The sequence below is a fragment of the Lethenteron reissneri genome, chromosome 54 (assembly GCF_015708825.2).
Source record: "Lethenteron reissneri isolate LAM-NWPU_2019-01 chromosome 54, ASM1570882v1, whole genome shotgun sequence".
Taxonomy (NCBI): domain Eukaryota; kingdom Metazoa; phylum Chordata; class Hyperoartia; order Petromyzontiformes; family Petromyzontidae; genus Lethenteron; species Lethenteron reissneri.
In genome coordinates this window covers 8,925,004-8,948,529 of record NC_083832.1, presented here as the reverse complement: position 1 = coordinate 8,948,529, position 23,526 = coordinate 8,925,004, and the positions used below count along the sequence as shown (strand labels likewise).

General features: G+C 44.9%; 1 protein-coding gene across 1 annotated transcript in view; it reads left to right on the top strand.

Moving 5' to 3' along the window:
- Positions 1-280: 280 nt before the first annotated feature.
- LOC133356607 (neuronal cell adhesion molecule-like) overlaps positions 281-23,526 on the top strand; it is a 116,003-nt gene continuing 92,757 nt past the window's right edge. The window contains 1 exon segment of the mRNA XM_061574232.1: positions 281-552. The gene's annotated coding sequence lies outside the window, so the exon portion shown is untranslated.

Here is a 23,526-nt window from a genome sequence, read left to right as displayed (position 1 = left end):
CTGACCAGAGTGCTGAAATATGACCATGCAAACCCCACGTCCTGAACGAACGGCTCGGGCTGGCGGTGGCGTTGGCTGCCCTCATCCAGCAGTAGATTAGTCATGTCCATTGCGTCCGCATTGAGTCCCGCGGGGATCCCGCGTGATGCCAGCGCGCGCGTCTGCGTCACGGAAATCTGATGCGCAGTGCAAAGCCATCATTAGCATTACGTAATGGCGTGACACCGCCTCCGCCGCTGCTGATGCTGATGATGCTGCTGATGATGCTGCTGCTGATGCTACTTCTTGCGAGCTGCAGAAGCAACCGCAGCAGCTCGCTCCTGTGACTTGCGTTGCGAGGAGGCGCAAGAGGGCCACATGCGTTGGTGAAGTCTTTGGAGCTGCGGAGCTTTGCCGAGACCTCCCCCTCCTCCTCCCCCTCCACCACCATCATCATCTCTCCTGCTGCGTTTATTTAAGCTCGTTATTCACAACGCTCGCGCCTGTGCCGAGCAAGAGGCTTGCGAGAGGCGAGCATCGTCCCGACGCTTCCTGCCTTCCTCTTCTGAGCAGGTAACGCGAGAGTGGGCTACGGCTGCGGCTGCAGCTGCAGCAGTAGCAGCGTCAGCGCACCGCGACTCGCACTCGCCGTGAGTTGCAATAGCGCAGTGCGAGCGCGCGCTGTTGTTGTTGTTGGTATGCAGAGTCGGTGTTGCGGTGCTGCTGCTGCTGTTGTTGTTACGCGCGTGTATTCCGGATTATAAGACGCGCATTTCCAACACCCACCCACCCTCGTGATTTAAAGCAAAAGTTGGGGGTGCGTATTACAATCCGGCGAGGACTTGATATTGGAATCCCTGCCTCAGTTGATACAGCAAATCTGGCTGTGACGGTCCCACCTGATGACGGAGACTTGTGTTGCCTCCGAAACGTCGTGATTTTTTATTATTTATTTTTTATTAATTTTAATTTCATTTTTTAACCTACGTGACTTTACCGAAAAAACCTTTCAGTCACGAAAGCTTCAAATCTAGAATTACTTGATTCCGGCTGGCACCGTTAGAAGAGCCTTTTCGTGTTGAAGGGAATTAGTTTAGCTCGACGCAAGCATCTCGCCTTATTCTATCCCTCAATTCGTTTCGGAAATCCGTCCAAGACAATATGGTAACCAAAATGCATGGCACAACAATGCAGTATATGATTGTAATGGATACGTCGTGGTAGTAGTGCCTTACGCCGATAATCCGGCAAGCCCTGAAAAGCGAAATATCGAGTGAGCAATTCATCTCTGGGTTGTGCCAGAGACTTTGAGTCGAGCTCAGTGCGCTGTCTGCAGTACAAAGATAAAGATCCCCCGTATAGCCTTAACATACTGTTGGGAAAAGTGTTGTTAGCGAGCACCTATGAACGCCGACATGGCCGGCACCACGCCCTACCGCCTTTGTCTCCCGAGTGGCGCTGTTTACACACCGCGTACTCATTTGAGGCTGAGTCGACCTAGGGGAGTGCCCCAGGACCGGTTCATATAAATCGTCTCTGGCGTTGGCCGTGAGCGGGAATCGAACTCGGGGCGCCAGGTTCGTAGCGCAGCGCGCTAACCACTACACCACCGCTCCCCAGTACACACACAAGCAGTCGTTTCGGAATTTGTATACTGTATGTGTGTGTGCACAGTTTTTGTTCTCTCGATTATAAGACGCACTTGTATTTTTTAAATAAATATTCTTGCTGCGTCTTGTAATCCGGTAGGTATGTGTGTGAGACCAAGTGTTGTATCGTCACTGGGGAGACAAAGGCGGCCGGGCGTGGTGCTGTCAACCCAACCCCTCGTGTGCCGTGCCGGCCTTCATAGGTGCTCGCTAACAGCACTTGCCCCAACAGTCTGTTGAGGCTATACGGGGGATCTTTGTCTTTGTATAACGAAATCGCTCGTGCGAAAATAGTAGACTAAAACAAACCCCTACTTCTGCTGTGTTAGCGGTGCAGACGTTCGGTGTCGACACCGCTTGTGATACACTCCATTGGCTATGTGGACACGATTACTGCTGAGCGCGGAGTGAGTGCAATCGAGTGGTTAAACAATGGGTCGTCTTTCTTATTTGTTGACAGAAAGTGGTGTATATATATTTTAACCAACGTGTTTCGTTTTTTTAAATTTTATTCTTCGGATCATACAAACATGGTCACACACCTACTGGATTATGAGACGCGCCTCTGATATTTGTTTTAAAATTCAGAGGGTAAACGTTTCTTACAATAATAATCATCATCATCATCACCACTATAGTTAGTTAATTATCGATGAAAGCCACACCAATCACGTCATACGGCTTTTTTCACGAGGGGTCCCGCTTCATTGGATTGTATATCCAGATGTTGCCAGAAAATGTGTGAGTTGTTTTTGCAATTGTGACGAAAACCAGAAGACCCGGAAAAAAATCCACGCGCGCGATAGGGGGGGAGGGGGGTGGCAACGCTCCATCCCCGTACAGATGGAAACAGATGGCGATTAGTCCACTTGCTGTGCCGCCCTCTCCTGGTGAGCCAGGGATACTGCTCCACGTCGACGCCAACGGGAAGCGAGTTTCGCGACATCTGTGTGATCCACACGAAAGACAGAATGCAGTCACCCTTTGGCATTGCAGCTCTGTATTCAACTGCAGTGTTCCAAAAACGTGTTTGCGTATTTGATGGATTTTATTTCCCGCATGCATTCTCACGCGTGATTAGTTGCATTGCCCAATTGCTCACTCGAGCAGCATCTTGATTGATGTTGCGTTGCGTACAGCCTGCTTAAAAAGGGAAAACGATACGGGCCGCATAATTGCTCGCTTGCAAACGCGTGCGCCATGTCGACTGCTTCATTGGTACATATGTATTTTGAACTTCTTTCGCGCCCTACGTAGCCAACCACGGAGCGATAAGATAGCGAGCTGGATTGCTGGCATCATGAGACCGTCCAATATGGATGGCGACGTGTAGAGACTATATACACACACAAATATACTACACGTGAAAGTTGTCAGTCAAATGACAGCTTTACTATTTCATGCCCTATACACAACAGCATTTCATGAATTTCGCATCACGTGGCTCGCACTGAGTAGATCTGCAGATCACGTGTGGTGGGGTCAATCGTCGTTATTCCCACCCCATGCAAGGACGTCCCATCCAGCCCGAGAGAGTCAGCCACACACCCCTGGATCGCTTCCACTATTGGAGGCTCTTGTGCGCCTGCAATGCGGGCGAGGGATCGCTTTAACATCGCGATGTGACAGACAGCACCTTGCACCCCCGCAGTCACTCTCGGCACTTAACACATCTTCTTACAACGACCGAATGCACTGGACTCATCTCGGCCATCGGCTCACACCAGTGCGTTTGTCCCAGCCTTGTAAGCTTGAAGCTTGCAGCCGCAGTGCAACCAGACCGCGTAATAGCGATGCAAATCCCAAATGTGTCTGAGCGGCCACGCGTTAGCCGAGGTCCACGGATCTCAACTTGAGGGACCTCCTCTTTGAGTGCTTGACGCAGCCAATGTGCCGCTGTGGCTGCCTGCACACTGATAGGCGATTAATGCAAGTACTGTTAGCGGGCACATATGAAGGCCGGCACGGCAGACGAGAGAGTGGGTGGTCAGCACCATGCCCGGCCGCCTGGGGAGACAAAATTACTAATTTGAGGCTGAGTCGACCTAGGGGAGGCCCGCCCAGCACCGGTTAAGATAATCGTCACTGGTGTTGGCCGTGAGCTAACCGCTACTCCACAGCTCCCCACGATTATCAACACACACACACACACAATCCGTTCTGCTGGATGAGATAACGCGACTGGGTGTGGCCTCGTGATTGTGATTGTTTATAGATTGTTTTCGTGATTGTGCTTGTATCACGATTGGTCCGTGATTGGAGTGATTGGAGAGACTGGTCGCTTCCATAGGAATGTGGAATTTACACGACCGGGATCAGGGCTGCCAAACGTGGAAGGGCGAAGATCGTCTGGAGTAATGAGACTCTCATGACGCTTTGTGGACGCTGTTGTTCCAACGTTTACATTAATGAGGCTGAATATCGCACGATAAGTCACTTGCAATAAATTGAAACCAACAGGAAAATTAATTAATTATTCATGTTGACGCAAAAAACGATTTGAAGCTTAAGTTGTTCCACAATTATTTACTCATTAATAAGTTATGTTATTGGGCTATTAATAATAGGCCAAGCTAAGGAGATGACACCCCCAGTATGAGTTCCCTTATCTCGCTCTGCTTGCAAGATGCAACGTGGTGTTTTAACAATTAAACAATGCTGTGCATATTCTCAGTTCTTTCGGTAAAGTCACGTAGAAGGGAAATAATAAAATAATATAAATATAAAACAATAAAAATGTTCACGACGTTTCGACTGCAGCAAGCAATCATCATCAGGTTTGAAATCCACATCAATAATTAGTTTTCTTCTTCAATTTTTTTTGCTGTGGATTTCACACCTGATGATTGCTTGTGTTGCAGTCGAAACGTCGTGATAATTTTTATTGTTTAATATTTATATTATTTTATTATTTCCCTTCTACGTGACTTTACCGAAAGAACCAAGAATATGAATCAATGCTGTGCATTTCAACGAACCATTACATTTCGTACCTAAACTCCGGAGATTGGTTCTCTTTTAGGTATTCTCTATTGACCACTTGGCATTTCCCGCATGCCATGATGCCCGTGAATCCTGTGAGTGTTTGCATAATGATCATGCTCGCCGATGTTGGCGGCGGGTGGTTACTTAAGATCATGAAGACAATTCTGAATACCTCAACGCAACCTGGGGTTTAAGCCTTGATAATTACTTAATCAAACAGGCAGCTGATCTACCGATGACATTTTAAAATTGTTAGTTAAATTGAAAGAAGTTCAACTTGTATTGCCTTTTACAGATGATGCCTGCGTCGAACGGGGTCCCACCGCTTATACGGAGGAGTGTCCTTGCCAATAACCTCTGGTTATACTGGTAGGAACGAAGTGGACCAGACCACCAATAGATTAATGTGTCCGTCCGTCCGTCCGTCCGTCCGTCCGTCCGTCCGTCCGTCCGTCCGTCCGTCCGTCCGTCCGTGGGAGGGGTGGTGTTGAGGGTGGTGTTGGAAATGAAAGACTACGAGTCTTTAAATCTCACAGCGTTTCTTGTCAAAACTAACACTTTCAATTAACGTTACACTAGAATACAGTATTTTTTCTTTAACTCCTCTATACCCGGTCGATATCTCTGTACCGGTACTAAGTATTATTCCTACCAGCCCACCCCGCAGGGTCCTGTTACAGGAGCACGTGTTTAACACACCTGCCTTGGCGGATGAGACAGAAAAAGTGGGAACCGGATGTAGAGTTGTGTTAATTAAATAAACACCGCTGGATAATATTGGTCTGGAAAGCCACTCGGTTGCCGGACTAAAACACACACATATATATTTTTAGAATATCTAATTTCTATTGATATATTCACAATTTGTTTGCATTTATAATGCAGACAAATTGAACCTAAAATAGACATTCAGAGGTGCGGGGGAAAATGCATGATATGTGGAGAGGCAGAATGGAATTCTGTTCATGTGCATTTTAAATTGGGCATGCCAGCCTTGAACAGAAATGTCCCAGCCCAGTGTCATGCAGCAAGAGGCGAGGCACAGCGCTGTGTCGTCTTTCGGACAAGACGTTCAAAGTCAGTTCATAGTCTGCACTGCAGATATGAGAAATCCCACGTTTAAAACAAAACAACAGCCCCCCCCCCATCTAATATCTCCATGCAGCTCCCAATACGGAAATTTGTGGTTCCGGCCAACAGTTTTCCCCAGCGAGGATCATTTGTAAAAAAAAAATTCCGTGTTGTTGTGCTTGCTTTTCCCATCCCCGTAAAATGACACCAATGCCTTTCAGCGGATACACTCAGCACGTCTAGGCTTTAAATATATACATATACGTGACTGCATACTACTAAATATATATGTGGGCAAATGCAAAAAAAAGTCGTGATTAGTTTCTGTACACTGTAGTTGGCTCAACAATACAGTTTCAAAATAAATAAAAGCGGAAGTGCATTGTCTGCACAGAAAAATAAAGAAATATTTAAGTCCATTAGGCTATTGGCTTTCTTGACAAGTATTATTCAGCAGTATTTTTAAGAGCAATTAAACTTGCTGCTTCATGATATTGAACTGGAAGACTAATAAGAACATATTGTCTTTGTGTGGAAAAGCAGAATTGAGTTGTCGATGTTTGTTTTTACCCACAATGCTTTACTGGAGCAAAGCATAGTTTTTTTGCACAGTGAAAAAAAATTATGTACATATTTGTTCAATATAAAAGTAAAGAAGCATGAACCCGGCGCAGTAAACATGGAACGTTGGGTCAACATCGAGCCAACAGTTCCAGGCATCTGTATGTCTGTTGACGTTCTTTCGCACCGTTCGTAGCCAACCGTGCTAATCCGAGGTGCCAACGTTGTCCCAGTTTCGCACGTTTACTGGGGAGCAGCCTTCATTTTTCTTCTTCTTGGTTCTTTCGGTAAAGTCACGTAGAAGGGAAATAATACAATAATACAAATAAAACATAATAAAATAATTCTCACGACATTTCGGCCACAACGCAAGCAGTCGTCCTCAGGTGAAGAACAGGTCTGTCGGAAAGACGGCGTCTGAAATTGCTGCTTGATGATAGACCTGTTCTTCACCTGAGGACGGCTGCTTGCGTTGTGGCCGAAACGTCGTGAGAATTATTTTATTAAGTTTTATTTTTATTATGTTATTATTTCCCTTCTACGTGACTTTACCGAAAGAACCAAGAAGATGAATCCCTGCAGTCACGAAAGCTTTAAATCGAAATTCATATTTCTTCTTCGGTGTTCATACAAAAAAAAAACACGGATCGCAAAAAAGAAAAAAAAAATGCTGCATCTATTGAGGTTTTTACATATTTTTTTGCGTCCTTTGAGACCACTGGCATATTTGAGCACCCTGTGATGCATTGCATTCTGCGAGTACGTGCACAAGCACGCAGACTTGCGTGCAGCTCAATGCAGATGGCCCTCTCTTGATTTCACTGCAGTCCTCAGCGCTCTGCGACCGTGCCGGACAGATCGATGCCAAGCTTAATCAATGACCTCGATAGCGAAACGTCAAAGTGCATGCATTCGCTCCGGAACACATGCCACTCGCACGCACTGACATGTACATAGATGCACAGTTTGGACGAGAGGACGTGAACCGGCAATACGAAGCGATGAAATCGGTTCGTGTGCAGGTGCTGGGTAAACTTCTACGTTCGTGGCTGCTTTTGGAGGCCTTCATCCAGCAGTGGATTGACCACGGCTGATGATGATGATGATGAGCGACGGTTGTTGGAGACTAACGAGTGAACAAAACATGTGAGCAGAATCTCTTTTCGTTGTTGAGTCTAATTTGTAAGGGTTTGGTTGATGAATACACATATTCATGCCAGTTTTTATGGCAATTAAATAATACATTTGCTCTTCAGTAACTGAACTTTATTTCCCCTATGTAGTCCATGTGACCATATGGCCTTGTATGATATGAATATAATGATCATTGAACAATATCCATTCATGCCCTTTGTCCATCCACTGCTAGATGAGGGCCTCCCCATGCCATGTGGTTCGTGGGGATTATTTCCTTCTGTGCAAGGGATAGCGTGTTACTCCCTTGCACACGTGGGGTTTTCTCTGGGTGCTCCGGTTTCATCCCACGTGTATCATTAATTGGCTGAACACATGTTAAAATAAAAACCCAAATGAATTACACTCCTGAAAAATTAACCCGTAAAAACAAAGTTTTTCACTCTAAATCCTTTATATGCGTGGCGGCTAGAGTCCTCTCGTCCTCTGGCTTGAGATGGCTGCGACCTATGGGTCAGATGATTGTCTGCCAGCATTAAGCAATTGGTAATTAAATATTTCAAACATTTTCCCTAAACACTGTAAAATTTTGGAAAAAAAATTTCACGAAAATTAATTGTCACGCACAACGAGTCTGTGGAAAATGTCAGCTCGATTGGATCACGGGAAGTGGGTTAAAAAACGACCGAAAGATTTGCACAGTCGTAAGCAAGCAAGCAAGCACGCAAGCAAGCAAGCGAACTTAATATAAAGGATAACAAGTAAACCCGTAAAAACAAAGTTTTTCACTATAAATCCTTTATATGCGTGGCAGCTAGAGTCCTCTCGTCCTCTGGCTTGAGATGGCTGCCACCTATGGGTCAGATGATTGTCTGCCAGCATTAAGCAAGTGGTAATTAAATATTTAAAAAATCTTCCCTAAACAGTGTAAAATTTAGGAAAAATTTTTTCACGAAAATTAATTGTCTCGCACAACGAGTCTGTGTGCAAAATGTCAGCTCGATTTGATCACGGGAAGTGGGTTAAAAAACGACCGAAAGATTTGCACGGTCGTAAGCAAGCAAGCAAGCACGCAATCACGCAAGCAAGCAAGCAAGTGAACTTAATATAAAGGATAAAAAAAAAGAGTCCTACGGCTCAGTGTGGCTTTCGTGGATGCAAAATCAATGAGATTATTATCATCATCATCATATGTTACGGAAACGCGTTGCTGCACCATCATAGATGTTGGGGAGGGCAGGTAGGTGGATCACGCCGAGCCTGAAGCAGCGACCTCCATGCGGGGAGTGCATCTCACAGCAGATGGCCTCACGAGAAAGGCACCCCACGTTGACCGCATGCACGCTTCAGATTTCATCGGCACATTAAATGCCACCGAGGTGTTTATATATTTATTTATTTCCCCCCTTCCCTCCTCACTTTACGCATCTCGCTTTGCATCCACATGTGACGTCCATGCACAATTAGGCTCAGCAACGTGTCGCGACTCGTGTGTAATATTTTTTTTTTTGGGCGGGGGGAAACTTGTTGCTTAGAATTGTTTCCCGTTCATGTCAGAAAAATAATACGAAAAATTATAGGGGAAAAATATCAGTGTAGGCTTTGCAATACGTAAGCAAATAATGAAAAAAGATGTACATTCAGAAATCATCATCATCATCATCATTTCCAGCCATGGTCAATCCGCTGATGAAGGCCTCCTCAATCTGCCACCACCTCTCGCAAATCCCACGATGTGATAATCCACCTCGCACCTTCACACAAAGTGATGTCATCGCTCATTCAACTTGGTGGATGTACACTCGGACACGTCCCATCCCTTGTCTGCCACTCTATTACCATTTTTGACCGTCAGACGTCATCCCTTGGAGTGACGTGTCCTGTCCAAATCCACTCACGGTTGGCTACGCACGGCGCGAAAGAATTTCAACATACATACATAGAGAATGAAAAATGCTTCGAGTTTTTGAGTGTTAAAGATTGCCCAAAAGATGAAAGGTATTGTTGCGTCCCCATCAAAACAACTCCAACACACGAGTCGAGGATTTATTCGGTGTTGGACTAAAATGTTCCCAAAATAAATATGCGCACACAGATTTTTTTTTTTTAGAGCTGAATAACCTTGGTCATGAAGGTCAATGTGAAGAATTGCAACAATGCACGGTGAATAATAAGGGGGACCGTATGAATGCTGCTTTTGCATTTTTTCGGGAAAAAAAACTGCGTTTGTGTTTTCTTTGAAATGGTCACTGACTTTTGGGCCTCGGTTTTTGGCGTTCACACAAAGGTTCAATTCATGGCGTGCGATGCCAGGTCTAACGGAGCTCTTTGTCCCTAAGACACTGCTACGCTTCACTTTGGCAATCCCTTCTCGCTAATTGCAGAGTAACTTACTTAATGCTGCCTCTGTGTATGGGACACTGCCTGTTGTTGGTAAGAGTGACATCTGCTCATAAAACGCCTGGTTGCGTTCGGCAGTGTATGCCGCGGGCTATGCAGTGAAAGATCCAAAAAGCGGCCTATGTGAAACGAGTTTCATCGCAACATGGCCGGGTGGTTGCACATATGCCGCTTGTTGTAGAGGTTTCGCGGTTTGAACCCATGGGCCACCCTGGTTAATAACAACAAATGAGTATGGCAACACCAATGATAGTGCTTGCATAGCATTATGGCAGGGCCCTCCTGAAATATAACAAATCGTGAGGCTCGGTGAGACTTTCCTGGATAAATGAAAGACGTTCTTGTTGTTGTTACTACTGTGGGTGCACACGTGCCGTCTGCTTTGCAGAGATGTTTTATGAAAGAGAGGAGGAGGCCTCCGTTGTGAGCCTGCATGACGGTGCAAATTTGCCAACATTGAGAATGACTCAAATTACTTTAATTGGTGAAGGAGCGTTGCCCCTCACCTGTGAAATTACCGCAGACTTTAATTGTCGGTGAATTACTCAAGTAGCCTTGCGTTATGAGAATTGCGCACATACCAAATGCTACGTTGTCCCCACCTGAAGAAGAACGCTTGTGTTGCGCCCGAAACGTCGTGATTTAATTTAGTTGTTTTCATTTATTTTATTAGATGTTTTTACCTGCGTGACTTTGCTGAAAAAACCAAAGAGTATGACTCCTTGCAGTCACGAAAGCTTCAAATCTAGAACCAAATGCACCCTTTCATTGATTGTTTATCTTTTATTTTCATTCGAAATATTGTTCTTATTAGGTGCACGCTGCTGGTAATGTAATTGGATTTCATTTTCGTCTTTGTGAGTTGGAATGAGGTGGGGCAGCCTCTTTTTGCGAAATTAATTTCAAATCTAATTTTTTTTTGACATCACTGGAATTAAGACTTCGTGAAGAGCCAATTTGTAATAAGCCTCCATGAGATTCTAGTGTTTTTTTTTAATGAGTTATGAGAGCCCAAAATGTCCTTAATGAGATGTTGTGTACATTTATCCTGTTCATGCACCCTTTGTTGCAGGCATTTGTCCCATTAATCCCAGCCGTAAGACAGTCATTCCAAAATAGTAGTCACCTCCCTCCGTCATTGTCCAGTATTTGTATGTCTGCCAATCAACATACTGTCTTGTGTGCTATACAAACAATCCCTTTAAGCGCCTGCACTCTGAAGAGGACATTCGCAAATGGCAACATTACCTAGGGAAAGCGTCGGTTGGAGCAGGTCTATGTTATCATTCCATTCTTACCTCCGTCAAATATTACCTACAAAGATATGAAACCCATAAACGACAAATGTGACGCCACACACATTTAAATTGATATTCAACCTGTAAGAGTGCATCGCCTATCTACAAGTTGTTACATTCATTGTCATGATTCAAGGCCAGAATTACATTCCAGGTAAATGTTTTTTTTAAAATCTTGTTTGCACTGCTTAATTTGTACTGTTTCACTAGGGTCCTTATGTGTCCTGTCCTACTCTATGCTATTAGCCTGAAATTGGTGTAACACGATGGCTTTCGCGACCAATATCATCCAAATCTGGCTGTCCGCCTGATGTTGTAAGTCGTAATTACTGGCGAAACGTCGTACTCAGATTGTAAATGTTGTGGATTTGCTCTCCAACACACCGATGTTGCTGTACTCGTAACGAATTGGCACCTTCTGTTTACGTGACAAACCTTACTAATTGGCTGTGTCGGGTGGTGGCTGGCTTAACGACACATTTATATTTACACGATCTAACCCACAAAAAACTTATATGTTATATGTTATAACCTGCATCTGTTTGTGATGCTTCGTCGGCAGTGGTCAAATCTGATAAAACAAATATCACAGGCAAAGTTTTGGAGCAATAGTCCTCCACAGCAAAGAGATGAGCAGATTTCTTTTTATTAATATGCATATGTTTTTTATTACATTATAAGATCAATTGTTAGACGCATCTATTAATATAGTGAGCACAACAATTGTTTTCCATTGATGAATCGTCACGTATGTCAATCACATATTTAACAAGCGTTCAATATTATCATGATGCACACAGATGCGTATGCACAACACGCGGTTACCGGATAAGACGCTTACAATGCAGACAATAATAATGCAGAGAATATGGCCATTGTGTCAGTTTGCTGATCGTAGCTGGATTGTAACCGAAGGACTGGTGCCTCGGTATCTGTGGCTGAGTGTCTGGGTCCCTTGGTGATTGTATGTCTGAGTCTGGTTGCCTCTGTCTATTCACGCCCGTGTGGCTGTTTGCCAACGTGACGGGTCTTACTCGCGCAGCACAATTCGCTCGTAATTCACGCGTTCTTTCGTTCAAAAAAACCCCCAACTTTTGCCGTGGCTACATCTTCACCATCGCCGTCATCAGCCACGGCCAGCCGACTGCCTGATGAAGTTCGACCCGAGCCATCGCCGCCCCTCGCGATCTTGCGATGTTGCCATCAGTCGGCGAGCACCTTGCTCCGTCTCCGCGATGGACGTCATCTCGGAATGCCTTCTAGTTCCCTGGTTGACGCTCCGTTGTCATCCTCTGCCCGTGGGCCACCGTCGCCCCCGTGACAGCCGTGACCCGGGCCTCGGGAACCCGCGGAACCCGCTGATTGGTGACCGTCATCTACGCAGGACCACCGCCGTCTCGTATCCATCGCACGCATTGCTGCTCTTGAAATATCGATAATATTTTTTTTTACCTCTTACCACGGCAAAACTCTCTCTCCCACTTTTCTTGCTGTGGTTTTCCCACCTGATGATGATTGCTTGTGTAGCGATCGAAACGTCGTGATTGAATTTATTTTATTTTCTACCTACGTGACTTTACCGCAAGAACAAAAGAGTATGGATCCCTGCAGTCACGAAAACTTCAAATCTAGATATCTTCTTGTTATTTTAATTTCCGACCCCTAGTCAATCCGTACCCTGTCCTCAAGCCCACGTACTTTTCTGAAACGTTGAAATGATGCCATTGATCGGTTCTCCGATCCACGTGTCGGCTGCACTTTAGATATTTGACAAAGTCACGCGTGACACATGTTTGTATGTAGGTAGGTATGTTGAACTTCTTTTGCACCTGACGCAGCCAAGCGTGTCAATCCGAGGTGCGGAAACAAACGGCTGCTCGATGCCACTTCAGGGCACATCCCGACCCCACGTTCTTTTCAGAGGCGGGGGGGGGGGGGGGTACTCCAGCAACTGAGCCGTGAGCTTTGGGCTCACAAGAGACAAATCGTTAGTCCTGAAAAGCGAACAAACGCATTAACCAGCAACATTCTCTCATTTGGTCACCGACTGCACGCCCGCGACATGAATGTGCCCGCGAGCTAGAGGATGCGTTTGTTCGCTGCTTCCCTTTTGAGTTAAATGTCTGAGCTCCCAAGCCCATCGCACCCTCCCCCAGCCTTCCCTGTGATGCTAATGGAGAGGCGAGGGTGGTGGTGGTGGCTGGCGATGCTGTGTGTCTCTTGAAACCCGCGTGTGACGTGATGCGAATTCTCATCCCATTTCCTGCTCTTGGTAGCAGACTTTCTTTAAGTGCTACGGCGTGCTCGTACGGCTGACGCTGCTAAACATCGCACGCCATCCAAGGCGAGTTTGTGATGGCGATGGAGTAGAACTCGCTTTGTTTTGGTTTACACTGCCGAGGATGCATTTGCTGTAATTCATCAAAGGTCATTGTAATGCCACTTATTTAATCAGCAGAGACTCGGCAAATGTCAAAACTTCCTTTCAGATAGGGAACTGCTACGTTGAGATGCAATAACCAAAATCCATGAATGAGTGCTTGACTTTGATTTTTTTGGCGTCCACCGGAGAGAGAAAGCCACACCTAACATGTCATGGGGTGACTCTTAAAACTGACATCGCCATGGCCACCTCCCAGGGCCCCACACGTACTACAACACCCGGCAAGCCGTAGTGGTCACCCAAACAAGTACAAGCCAGACCCAGTCCTGCAGATGGCAATCCGATGAGACGGGGCACATTCACTTTAAGATGTTCTTTGTTCGTGTGTTTTTGTTTGTTGCGGTTGCACCCGAGTCAAGAGCCGCATGGCTCACAGGGTTATACCTAATAAATGAAACTGAAAAACTGAACTGAAACATTCTTTGGTTCTTTCGGTAAAGTCACGTATAAAGATAAAATAATAAATTTAATTACTTAGAAATGTAATGTAATACAACATTTATACTAGATTTGTGTTTCTATTTAATTTTTACCTGATGATGATTGCTTGTGTTACTTTACCGAAAGAACCAAATAATAATTCCTGCAGTCACAAAAGCTCCAAATTAAGTTTGAACTGAAACATTCAAGTGTGCTCCGCTCCCGCTAATTTCTACGAGTAGTTTTAATTTAATGTCAGCGTTTTACGTGGGACAAACCACGTAGACAATTTGTAAATTATGTCCAAGGGCTATACGCACATGCACATTTCTCCCACTCAGTAACACAACACTTGATAGGTCCCAAGAAAATAATCGGAGTCTTGGAATTTGATTGTTGGTAAATCATTGATAGTGCTAAAGCTTTCGTGACTGCAGGGATTCATCTTCTTGGTTCTTTCGGTAAAGTCACGTAGAAGGGAAGTAATAAAATAATAAAAATAAAACATAATAAAACAACTCTCACGACGAATCCTGCATAATGCACATGCATATGCAGTACTAATTACATTCCTGCATTTCCCATAAATATGCTAAATTCCTGTTGATATGCAAATTCCTTTGTCAATGCGCCCAGCTTATATATATGCTCTAAGCCCGTGTGCTGTTTCATTCAGACTCTGTCGCCTCGACGGACCTGGTTTTCACCTGAGGACGGCTGCTTGCGTTGTGGCCGAAACGTCGTGAGAATTGTTTTATTATGTTTTATTTTTATTATTTTATTACTTCCCTTCTACGTGACTTTACCGAAAGAACCAAGAACATTGATAGTGCATTTTGACCTAAAACACGGTCTAATTCAATGATAAAAAATAATCCTGCACAATTAATGTCAGCGTTGATTCTGTAACACCTTCAGAATGGCTTTATTCGGGCTATGCAAACACCACCATAATGTGCAGAACATTTGTTTGGCTCGTGTCAATGGCCGTGCCTAAATGCTGTCATCTACCCGATTCTGTCTCACGGTGTGCGCGAGATGATTTATTTTTCAAAACAAGCTCACGGGCGGCATTGGTAACAATGTAGAGTCACCGCTGTGGCTTGCTGCTGAGAAGATGAGAATGTTTAAGGGCTGTGAAGAGCTGCCCAGCATGTGCAAGATCAAAACTCACCAGGCTGCGTGCGTGTGCGTGCCGCGCGCGTGAGTGCGCAGTGGTGGAGAATTGTCGGAGTGGCTTCGCACAGCGTGGTACGAAACTGTGCCCTGCGGTCAATTGCCGCTCATGGCGAACACCAGCGGTGAATGTCTGGACCTCCACAAGGTCGACTCAGCCTCAAATGAGTGCCTGGTGCAGTGTGTAAACATCGCCACTTGGGAGACAAAAGCGGCCGGGCGTGGTGATGGCTACCCACCACCTCGTGTCCCGTACCGGCCTTCATAGGTGCTCGCTAACAGCACTTGCCCCAACAGTCTGTTAAGGCTATACGGGGGATCTTTATCTTGTGTGCATTGATGGGGCATTGGCGCGGTGGTTTGCACAGCGTGCTACGTAAACTTGTCACTCACGGCTAACATCAGTGGTGAATGTCTGAACCAGTCCTGGGCCTACCCTAGGTCGACTTGGCCACACATGGGTAGCAAGTGCCGTTTGTGAACGTCATCACTGGGGAGATGGAGGCGGCAGGCTCGTGGTTTTTGCCACACCACTGTGCCGGCCTTTACAGGTGCTCGCTCACAGAAACTTTCCCCAGCAGTCTAAGGCGCTTGATCAACAACCAACCATTACCATGATTAAAGGCGACGCGAGAGAGCCCTGTGTCTTCACAATCTTCACGCACTGCGAAAATATCGCGGTGCAGGGTCTAGCGGTGGCAATGTCAAACCCGTTGGTAAGGGGCATCTTTAACTGGCTTGGCCACCACCTAGGTTGGCTCGGCTCTAAAAATTCGCAACAGCTCACCGCTTGGATGCTCTTCCCACTTGTCAGTGGTTCCTCGCCCCTCTGAGCCGTTCCCTCTCTTCAAGAGCGAGCGAATGCTGCGTGCGCGCGCGTTGCAAGCGAAATTTATTCTCGTTATTATCATCATCCCCGTGTTCTTGGTTCTTTCGGTAAAGTCACGTAGAAGGGAAGTAATAAAATAATAAAAATAAAAATAATAAAATAAAATAATGATTTTATTTTATTACTTCCCTTCTACGTGACTTTACCGAAAGAACCAAGAAGATGAATCCCTGCAGTCACGAAAGCTTTAAATCGAAAAATCATCCTCGTGCTTATTTAAAACAAACGAAACGTCGACAGCACGTTAAATAGAGCAACCCTCCATGTATTTCCCCGTGAATTTGCTCTGGTCACATTCTAATGGGGCATTCCATGGCACCTTGGCAAATAGAGGTCCCATGTACAAGTGTGAATAGCGAGGATTAACATGATAAAAGGGGAGAAAAAGATAAACGGCGTGGGTTTGGAATAAATAATTAAAACACGCACATTGTTTTTGGACAGGATGCGTGAACACTAAGGCATTCACCTCGTGCTAATTTATAGCCGTTTAAAGTTAAAGAGCATCCTGGCAGAAGGCCAGAGCGAAGGTCAGCTGGAGGACTGGCCATTGGGTTGTGGTCATTCCAGACATGCGTGAGACCATAACCCAAACAACTCCAGAGTCAGATCCGTGCTGAAAGTCGCTAAATGGCTCGAGTCAACTTAACTTCAGATAACACCGGATCCACACAATTTTTACTGGCATAAGGTATTCCCAACGGTTTTAATGTAATTTTGGGGTGCTGATTCCAAATCTGGCATCAGTTTTTGTCGATCACATCAGGTTTTTCAGATATAAAATATTGCATTTTCAATAAAAACTGCAGAAGAAAAATATTAAATAAATGTGGATATCTACATAAAATGATATTATAAACACACTATCCTAAAAATACAGCACCGTATTTTAACACTAAAGCAGTCACTGACTCGCAACAACTTGCAATCATAAGTGACAGAGTTAATTTCGGGTAAAATCAATGAAAATGGGGTATGCCGATTGCATAAAAATGAGATGTGATAGAGCAAATCTGAGATCAGATTTGGAATCGGCACCCTGAAATTAGTCTAAAACAGCTGCAAAAGGCCAGGCCAGAATTTTTATTTTTTAATTTTGTTGACCAGTGTAATTCATTCATTCCAATTGATTCATGTATTGTTCCAATATTCTCGAACTCTCACGTGACACAGCGGTTGCTTTTGCTTTGATTTCTATTCGCTTGAATGCTGTGCTGCATTTAACTTGTCTTACTTTTGGCATTTTGTGACCCAGGTCACTCTTGCAAATGAGACGTCCCTGGTCCTTTTGAGTTCTCGCCTTTGTTAAACGAATTAAACCGGAAACTTAAAATGTAAAAGTACAGCCCTGTAATTTCCTTGACCAGCTGCCGAAACCACACCGTCAGCGTGACGTCACAGCCCTCGACTTACAGCTTTCGTGACTGCAGGGATTCATATTCATTGGTTCTTACGGTAAAGTCACGTAGATAGGTTTAAATTCATGAAAATAAACAATGTAGTTTTTATTTGATTAATTTTAACCTATCTACGTGACTTCACCGACAGACCTAAATAATAGAATCAGCATCTTTATTTAGACTGCATGAGGAATCCGACGAGCCATGAAGCTCTTTTGCACAGATGGCCAGTATCAGGGTGGGGGGGGGGGTCAGAGTTGAATGCACAATGTGTGTGTGTGTTGTTTTGTGTTGCGCGCGTAAATTTTTTTTTTCAAAGGAAAGCTCTCGGGGGTCGACTATTGACCCTTGATTGAAGCCACCCTCAAAAGTCAAAGGTTCCTCCCGGGCCTAAATAGGCAATGGAGGCGGACTCGTTTTGGTGGTTTCACTCCGAACTCGTGGCAAAACATTCCAGATCGCCAACGGTGATGGGGGCGGCTTTTCGCGGATGAGATGAAGTGAAACGTGTAGAGCACACACGTTTTGCGAGAAGTTGAATTCAATCCTTCAGCATCGTTTTTTGTTATCAAAATCATCTTGGAATAGAGGGTTACCCCACAGCATTTTACATAAACGTCATCATATTTCAATCACGACATCTTGGACACGTGGAATTTTTGGCCTGCCGAACCTACAGGAATCGGACGCACCACTGCTCAATAAATTTCACGATTCCATCAGCCCTATTCACGTCCCATAGTTTATGGATAAGCTTTCCGCACGTGTTAATGAGTCTGTGCTGGCTAGAAATTCGCATGTGGTCATGTTGGTGTTGATTCTCCCCGGCTGTGCTTACGATCCGTTACGGCGAATTAATACTGCGAGCACCGATGACGCTTCATGTAATCGACTGGCAAACATCAGAGGAATCACTTGAACCTGGTTTCGTGCACCGAATTTACCGTTTAATACACGAGCAAAGCAGAGCGCTGTTCGCGCAAAGTTCACGAGGTCAGACGGACGCTTTATACGTGCGGGGCCCGCGTCTAAGGGGCTCAGTTTCACCCTCGCTGACAAATCTCAAACGCAGGGCCCCAACCCCCCCACACCCCCCTTCTATCTCCTATTCTCACTCTCCCACTCTCACCCACCCTGGAATCAGTCGTGGCTTTGTGCCGCCGAATGAAAGGGCATTTAAGTCACTGGTGAAACCACGCTCTGTAAGACATCCTTCCTGGCTCCATGAACTCCGAACTCCTGCCACCCTTTTCTCACTTCCCAAATCTCACAACTCTCCATGACAGACTGGACATCCCCCCCCTCCCCCCCATCGCAAGCCACCACTGACAGCCGAGCCTGACTCACTACCTGATACAAGATTAAGATTTGCGTTATGGTAGTGGTCACCTTGTGGATGCACTGCGGCCCCTCCATAGGAACATGGAATCTCCACCACTGGCGCAGGGAAATCAACAAATATGAGCATTCTTGATTTGAAATATGAGCATTGCCCCACGTCGAGTTTGTACTCATGTAGTGCTTCTGCCAGCAGCGGTTATCTAACTACGGTGAAAACTCTAGATTTGAAGCTTTCGTGACTGCAAGGATTCATATTCTTAAGTTTTTTCGGTGACATCACGTAGGTAAAAAATTCAAATTAATAAAAGTAAAATAAAATAAAAATCACGACGTTTCGGAGGCAACACAAGCTTCCGTCTTCAGGTGGAAGACAGAAGCTTGTGTTGCCTCCGAAACGTCGTGATTGTTATTTTATTTTTATTTTACTTTTATTAATTTAATTTTTTTACCTACGTGACTTTACCGAAAAAAACCTAGAATACGGTGAAAACCTCTCAAAGGCCGGACTCGAGCAAGCCAGAATTTGGGGTGAGCCAGATGACTTTCCTAAATAAGTAAATAAAAGATACCAGCCGCGACACTGTTCGCGTGCTGATTGAAGCACGGTGCGTGCTTATGTGCATGATCAATTCTTAAGCTAGGTTCACACACACATATCGTACCTGTCTGCTGTATGAAATTCAGGAGATGAGTCCCTGGGATATTGTCCATTCGAGACGGGAGGCAATCTCACTTGGGTTGGTTTTTGTTTTCATTCTGAGACTCTGGAAGTGCCCTTAATTGCATTCGCCCTTCAACTGACCTCACGCTCGCCTGAGAACCCGTGTTTTTTTTTATCTTGGATGGGACGAAGATTTTGTTTTGGGGCCGTCCATAAATGACGTCACGCACCTAGGGGGGGGAGGGGGTCAGACATTTGTGACGATGTGTGACGAGGGGGGGGGGGGGTGAGAAATGTGACGTCACATCAAAATGCGCAACTTTAAATAAATATAGACAAAACGTTCTACTTAATTAAATAGACTTTTTTTTATTAAATGTGTTCTCCTACAACATCAGCGCCACATTAAATACGCACTACAATGACAATAGTTTAAAGCGATTTGAAGCATGTTTATTTTTTGGGGGGGCAGAGCTTTGTGACGTCATATTTGAGGGGGGGGGGTCTGACTTTTTGTGACGCCGTGTGACGAAGGCGGGGTCGGGTCAAAAATCCTCCAAAATCGCGTGACGTCATTTATGGACTGCCCCTTTGCAAGTTGGCATGTACGGTACGTGACCTATAGCGTTCACCTGAATGATTGATGTGTACAGTGCGTACAAAGTGGGTTTGGAGTGGCGGCACGGTGGCGAATCTGACAACTCGAGTTTGATTCCCGGCACACCGCTAACGACGGTGTCAAAGTGATATCCTCAACCGAGTCTGCATTGACCAGGGTGGTGAAGTATGGTCAAACAAAACACATGTCCGAAGTGGCGTGTGGTGTCCAACGTTTCGATGCAGCAGGTTACCCGAGAAGAAACGTCATTCGTTTATTTATTAATCACATCCAAAGCAACAACAACCGCGTTTGAAAAAAAAAATGTGTTTTGCATCCTTAAAACGTATAATAAATGGCAAACATTTTATGGAAAAAAATTACAGAAACGTAAAAATAGCATGAAAAAAACAGCTACGTGATGTACAGTAATAGATTTGTTTTTGTACGAGAAAATCAGACGTATAGGTTCTAGTTTTGTGCAAAAAAATTCGTGTACCATCTGCGTGTTCCGTCTATGGGGAAAATTACGAGGCATGGAAGCTGTCACTGTGAAGTTAAATGCGCTGCGGTATTGAACGATCTCCCAATGTAATCCGGCTCCGAATTGGGGTTAGGGCCGAGGCACCTGCCTGGAGCATAATCACACAGGGCTGTAGGAGACGATGACAACTACGATATTCACGCTGTTCCCAGGAAAGGAAAAAAAAACTCCAAACGCTTAGAAACGAGCAGATTGTGATGGTGGAGGAGAGAAAACGCTCCACGAAAGAGTGGTTCTGTCGGTGTCTCTTCCCCATTGTGAGTGGGTTTCCACATCGCACAGCTTCCTCAAGGGCCATGTCGCATCGTTGAAGGAGAATACATAAAACATGAAATAAATCCAGCCTTTCGCACGTAACCTTGCAATCTTGTTTTTTTGGTGATGGATAAAAGTAAATGTCCCTGTATTTCAACCAGCTCTTAAACGTTTCATGGGATGAACACGCGTGGACGCGCGCGTGGAGAGGTGTGGTTTGTGCAGTGGTTTTCACGCCACGCCATGAATCTGACCATCGGAATTCAATTCCCAGCCGTGGCTGATATTCGTGGTGAGTTTTATCCAAACAAATGTTATTATTCTAATTTTTTTTTAAATTTAACTTAACAATTGTTCTATGTTTGATTGTTCTATTTCAATTAAAACATTTTAATAAATAGATGTTGGAAGCAATTCGTGTATTTTAAGTTCTCATCCTTGCATTAGAGAATATATAGAGCAGTTCATATTTTGATGGTATCACGTGGTAATGCTCCATCACGTGTTTTAAAACCTATTACACAGTGCATATTGAACAGAAGCTTGACTTTTAAAAAAATGCAATCACAAATCAAATCGCAATATCTGTCAGAAAAATCGCAATTAGATATTTTCCCAAAATCGTTCAGCCCTAGCGCGGTGTGCGCGGTTAGCGCGCTGTTCTACGAGCCCCGGTGAGCCAGTACGATTCCCACTCGTGGCCAACGCCGGGTTACGGATTATATCTGAACCAGTCCCGTGCCTGGTGCGGTGTGCGAAAACATTGTCACTCGGGAGACAAAGGCGGCCGGGCTTGATGCTCGCACTCGACCTGGGAGTCGATAAAGCACTCTGTATTTGACTGATTCGTATTCTTCTCGAGCCTCTTATGGTGCTCGTAATCCGGTGGCGACGCGATGTTATCTCCTTCACTTGGTGCGCAGGAGGGCGTGGGTTCAATCCCGGACCCTGACGATGTTCTGTTGTGTATATTTGGAGTCTGCGTGTTCTCTCTCTCTCTGCCCGTGGTGGTCGCATCGATTTTTCTCCGGGTTATTTCCGGTTTTGCCCACCTCCACATTTAAAATAACATGCGTTTAGATTAATTGGCCTCTCTCATGAATTCCCACGTGTGATGATATAAGCCACTTCGATTAGCTATCATCACGTGTGGTACAGGTCGCTTCTAAAAAATAAGCTCACAGCTCAGTAAATAGAAACAAAATGTTTTAGATATTTACTGCGATTCTACGAAGGGTCGAGTTTCAGAAAAAATATGATTCAACTTGAGAAAAAAATATTTTGTGGTGAATGCAGCGGCCTCTAGTGGCTGCAGGTGGGGGGGGGGGGGGTCGCCAAAACCCATTAACGCACAACAAATACGAGAACAAAAAAATGCATAGATTCCAGCACCTGTGAATCGATGCCCGTATTCGTGAAATAAGTCAAAATAAACCAATGTTAAATTTCGATTTAAAGCTTTCGTGACTGCAGGGATTCATCTTCTTGGTTCTTTCGGTAAAGTCACGTAGAATGGAAATAATAAAATAATAAAAATGAAACACAATAAAATAACTCTCACGACGTTTCGGCCACAACGCAAGCAGCCGTCCTCAGGTGGAGAGCAGGTCTGTCGAGTTGGAATCCTGAAATTCAGACTGTCTACTCGACAGACCTGCTCTCCACCTGATGACGGCTGCTTGCGTTGTGGCCGAAACGTCGTGAGAGTTATTTTATTGTGTTTAATTTTTATTATGTTATTATTTCCATTCTACGTGACTTTACCGAAAGAACCAAGAAGATAAACCAATGTTGATTGATGCATCGGCGCCTCATCGTTAGCCCAATCGCGTAGCGCGCACACACGCGCACACACAGGCATTGTGTACAATGTGGAAGAGGCCAGCTGATGCGTCTGGCTCAGGGGGGAGTCGGCAATCTGCAGCCCCGGAGCCAAACGCGTTCTTCTTGGAGGGATTCGTTCGTGAGACGTTATCCATTCAGCTATGGAAACGACCTTGGCACTTGAAATCAGGAAATCAGAGTCGGTAGCAAAAATGTGGTGCTTTCGGTAGAGTCTATAACATTTGGTGCTTTCGGTAGAGTCTATAACATTTTATACCTATGCAACTTTACCGAAAGAAACAAAGAGTATGGATTCCTGCAGTCACGAAAGCTTAAAATAAAAATTTTAAATCTAAATCAGCTTTGAAAACCCATCTCTTTAAAGTGCCCTTTTCTCTTTAGTTTGTTCGGTTGCCCCTGGTTTTGTTTCCTGCTTTCCATGCATTGCGCGTTGGGATCCTGGAATGGAATGCGCATTATCAATTTTAATTATTATTATTGTTAAGGACCCACTGTCCCGTGATTCGCATTGCATCGCGGCTCTTGAAATATCGAGTCCCTTACTGAATTCGAAAAAAAAACTCGGCTCTTTTTGTTATATTGGTCTGCTGTTAATGCATGTTAAGTGATCGTCGCCATCCATCACGTGATCAAGCTAAGCCACCATTATGTGGTGCCGAGTAAACTCGTGCTTGCATTTAACTGGATGTGCATTGAACACAAATGCAGCCTAAGCTGTTCGGAGTGCAAACCATTACATCGAATAGGGGACTATTCAGAGAGATACAAACTCAATTTTGAAGTGGGAGGCAAATAAACCAAAGGATGAGCTTTCAAACGTGGGAGAGAAACGATTAAGTACTTAATGGAGGCATAATGCCCAAAGCATCACCCGAGC